Below are 5,334 nucleotides of genomic sequence, written 5' to 3'. Positions count from 1 at the left end.
CGTATAAACGACTGTATGAATGTCAAAATTATCCAATTTTCATAATTTTCATTTTAAACTTCCGAAGATATGTAATAATTGGTTATTAGTTATATTTCCATAATACTATGTATGCCGTGGAAACATTTTAAAGTAGTTCAGAAAGTCGCTACTTTAATTTAGCTTCATGTTTAAGAATGATTTTTTTTTTCGAAACGTTCAAATAATAATTGCTTTATGCATTGGACGTCGATAGAACATTGTTATCAATAATTATAACAGAATAATACAATAAGTATTGATTTTACATCATAGAAATGTCTGAAAAGAGACTTAGAACTTCTACATGACCGGACTGAGAAACTCCTCAAAAGACAGAGCTATTTCTCAACAGAATTATTCTATCTATCAAATTAAATTCATTGATCCGAAAAGTTAACTGTCCGTTCCAAATGATCACAGATCTGTCCGTCTGTCTGTACCAACACTGCGGGTACCACTAGTGATGCAGGAACTGTAACTGTAACTCTTACAAAGAACTCGGGCTCATCCGGGTTATTTTTATTGTCTTGTTTATTTCAGTTTCTGTTTCATTTGACATTTTTACTTTTTAACTTCATGGTTGACGTTAAACACGTGTGTCCTGTTAGCTAAAGTTGATGCTTCCGCCACAATATAATTTTAAAGATCTACAAACAGGGGCGGATCCAGGATTTTAGGTTGGGGGAAGGTGGAGGTCAACTAAAATCTTCCGTGAGCGGAACGAGGCGAAATATAATATGTTTTGCGGTAAAATTATTGAAATATTCTTCTAGAGTGGGTGCAATGTAGATATCGCGCCAAGCGAACCCATGATTTGCAAATTTTAGGAGGGTGCACACCCGCCACGCCCCGGCATAAAACCACCCCCTTGACAAAGAGTCATTGCTTATATGAAAAAAAATGTTATCAATGAGCAAAACACAAACTGCATAGTTAGCTATAAAGGACACGTGACAAAATAAGAAATATTCCAAAAGAAAAAAAAAGAGACCTTTCTTGTTGTCTGTCCTTAATTGATTCTGATGCTCTCAACTGTCCTAGTTTGCATTTGACCTGGATGGTGTTTTCGTCTGAAACACTACTTTTTTTAGAATTACAGAAACGTGTATGGTCTCAACTTTTTGACCATCATATTAAGACTGTCATAGTATATAGCCAATGCTAGTTTAAATGTCAGTGCAATGCGCATTTTTAAAAGTTTGATAAACAGAATTGAGGAATTTTACAAATTCCATTCCAATGTACTAAACAATTTAACATCTATATCGTAGCAGATGGAATTTACAACCGAAATTTTTTCAAATGTACTTTGTGAATCTCTCAACATGGCTGGTCTAGCTGGGAATTGCATGTAAAGCGTCGTTTAAAATTAAGAAGTTAAAAGGATCTAAAGGTAATGGTGTGTAAAATGCAGCAGTTGAAATATTTTTATGATCACGACATTAGGCTTTTCGTCAATTCAATCACATAATCTATTCTTCTGAAACGGTGACTTGAACTAGGCGGTGTAACTATTTACGGTGGAAAGAAATCCCATAAATATCATTTAATTTATGACAAATATGTTTATAACAAGTAATTTATCTCCCACAAATGAGATACAACGAAAGCTTTCATCTTATCTGCAATAATTAATATTTATTTCAGAAGAATGCACTTCTATTATCTCATTTATCGTTAACTTGATCAGTTCACCATCACTGGTAATAGACGGAATTGTTCACTGATGCTTTACTAACTTTATTTGTTAATTATAGCCTCGTTATGACTAATTGATTAGCGGATATTGCTAATGCTAACATAAGTATTGTATGTGAAAACTTGGTGTGGACAGCCGCCTTTTTGTTGTACAGAATGTCTGTCGATATCTAATTAGTGAAGACGTTCCGGCGATGATTCGTGTTGCAGAGATTTATATTTCTAAATTAGAAGCTAGAGTAAAAGGAAACTGGTAGTATTTTTTCAGCCATAGGCGACATCACTTATATTTTCTTAATTCGCTATTTTTGATTAAAGACACTCCAGGACAATACTGTTTTGTTGTGATATTAGTGTTTTATTATCCTGTTTCAGAAATTTAAGTAAAATGGTGGAAAGATTTTCTTTCCATTGAGCTTATATTAGATATACATAGCAACCGTAATCTAAACCAAATTTATGAAAACAGAAACCGTTTCGAAGAATTCTGTCAAACACATTCCCATATATTTATAAATATATTATTATAAATATTCACACTGCAGTTATTCATAATAAAAGAATAAAAAATAATTAGATTCATACATCACATCACAACACTCTCTTCCTTTCACCTAGAGGGTCAACTAAAAGGAAATACTCTATTTTCCCTAAAAGAACAATCGACACTTTGTACGCCAGTATATGCTGTAATAAAATTTAGACAGAAATCGTCATACTAGTTCTACTTCAAATTTTAAATTACTTCTGGTCTTACCTTAAATGACATGTTAAACTAAGAATGGAACAGTATACGTAAATGCATTCATGTGTTCTAAATCCTGACTTTAACTATATACATTAGTTTCAAATCATAACCAAAACGAGAAAATGGTGAGAACGCTTGTGGTTTAGAAATAACTTTACCCAGAAAAAACAGCTGCATCTATAAGTACAAATTTTAAACGATTATTTTTCAGGAAAAAAATATTTCATGTTTTTTTAAAAAGCTTTTACTTGTGTAGCTGAAATCGATGAAGTCTTACCCACTGTAATTAAAACGTTTGATACGGTAGGTTCTTTAGAATTTTAAAGGCTTTGAGCTTTCCAATTCCAAGCTTTTTAGAAAAGCTACTATTTGTCCTATAACATATTTTTCTGAAAATCTTTAAAACAAGATTATTAGATAAGAATGATAAGACAACGAAATGCACCAAAATGTACCTTTTAAATATCAGTACAAATGGCATAGCCAACAAAAACTGCTGCTACATGTGGACAATCCTAATTGTAACGTCATAATTTCAAATTCTACCTTTAAGAATGAAATTTCGACCCTTGTCTAGTTCAGAAATTCTTTGCTCCAGTTGGTTTATAAATATGATCGTCAATAAAATATCCTAGATCATGTATATAAAGATGTTGATGTTCTGATTAAATATTAATTCAAGCATGTTTCAAAGGACATGAAACCATTCGTTTTCATTATATATTAAACATCAATAAAAATCCTTTTAATATTTCCTTTGTTGTTTCTTGTATATGATGTTAAACATTGAAAAAAGTCTTGTGATTGATATTAATAACTCGTATTACCACCCGCGAATAACAGGTAGATTAATCAATGTTAAAGATAGAACTGTCGGAAGTGTTACTAATTGAAGATCTCTTACTGAAGTCTCACACGCAACACGATCACCCATTCATCAATTACTCAATTTCAAAAGACTTCCAAAAAAAATAAAAAAATCCGCCTGAAACGTCTCCCTTTATGAAAGATGAGGATGAAATGGAAATGTAATGTTCTATACATTATGTTTTGCAATTGACTATTCATTTTCAGATGTTGAAATGCATGCTTAATTTTTTTCACTTTTGTAAACAATTTTCTTCTTCATTTTGTGTTGCAGAATAGTAGTATTCATTTTCATGCAAGGAAATTTATTATCAGCTCTTTTATTGATATTCCTTTTCAAATTCCTTTTGTTATCCTCTCTAGAAATTGAATGATGATCGTCCCCTCCCCGTAACATGAAGAGAGACAATATACATGTAGATGTGCTCGTTCTTTTTTTCCAACACAATCCATTTTTCTCTAGTTTTTCAAGCTCTTAAATAGTAGAAATTGTATTGTAATTCATGTAATGGCAAACATTGAGGGAATCAGAATAATCCCATTTCTGTTGACATACACCATCTTTGCTAAATATCATACAAAATCCCTTTCTGTTCACATACACCATCTTTGCTAAATATCATACAAAATCCCTTTTTGTTCACATACACCATCTTTGCTAAATATCATACAAAATCCCTTTCTGTTCACATACAACATCTTTGCTAAATATCATACAAAATCCCTTTCTGTTCACATACACCATCTTTGCTAAATAGCATACAAAATCCCTTTCTGTTCACATACACCATCTTTGCTAAATATCATACAAAATCCCTTTCTGTTCACATACACCATCTTTGCTAAATATCATACAAAATCCCTTTCTGTTCACATACACCATCTTTGCTAAATATCATACAAAATCCCTTTCTGTTCACATACACCATCTTTGCTAAATATCATACAAAATCCCTTTCTGTTCACATACAACATCTTTGCTAAATATCATACAAAATCCCTTTCTGTTCACATACAACATCATTGCTAAATATCATACAAAATCCCTTTCTGTTCACATACAACATCTTTGCTATAAATATCATACAAAATCACTTTCTGTTCACATACACAATCATTGCTAAATATACAACATCCCTTTCTGTTCACATACACAACCATTGCTAAATATCATACAAAATCCCTTTCTGTTCCAATGCACCATCATTGGTAAAAGCCGTACAAAATTCCTTTCTGTTTTGAAAATTAAATGGCTGCACCTACCAGTAACTTTAGGAGAGGCAATATTCAAGGAGATGTTTTTAACACCATTATTGCTAAAAATCATACAAAAAAAGAAGATGTGGTATGATTGCCAATGAGACAACTATCCACAAAAGACCAAAATGACACAGACATTAACAACTATAGATCACCGTACGGCCTTAAACAATGAGCAAAGCCCATACCGCATAGTCAGCTATAAAAGGCCCCGGTAAGACAATGTAAAACAATTCAAACAAGAAAACTATATAACGGCCTTATTTATGTAAAAAAAAAAAAAAAAAATGAACGAAAAACAAATATGTAACACAAAAACAAACGACAACCCCTGAATTACAGGCTCCTGAAAAAAATATTTTCACTGTCAAGATATTCGAATCTTTAGATAGACTCTAAATCCTGAACTGATGTTAGATGTACTTTATGTTCTCTGTTGTATATATATATAACTGACAGAGTTATTAACTGACAGTAAACAAATTATTACAGTTTGCTTGGTATATTCCCGTTTACTAAGTGGGTAAAATTGGTGATTTTCCGTGTGATGTAACAGATAAAACTTCCATTAGGATGGGAAGTTAATACTGTAACTCAATAATTATTTGATTATTGTTAATGTATCAAAACTATTTGGTAGTATATCGGACATTTCTTGTGTTTTTAAAATTTGTTACTTTGTGATTTGAATTTCCATCCAGAAAAAAGCAGTCCTATATTAAGTTGTCTTTTATGAAAGA

The sequence above is a fragment of the Mytilus galloprovincialis genome, chromosome 4 (genome assembly GCF_965363235.1).
Source record: "Mytilus galloprovincialis chromosome 4, xbMytGall1.hap1.1, whole genome shotgun sequence".
In the NCBI taxonomy this organism is placed as follows: domain Eukaryota; kingdom Metazoa; phylum Mollusca; class Bivalvia; order Mytilida; family Mytilidae; genus Mytilus; species Mytilus galloprovincialis.
The sequence above is the reverse complement of the archived record's forward strand: the minus strand, read 5'-3'. Positions refer to the sequence as shown.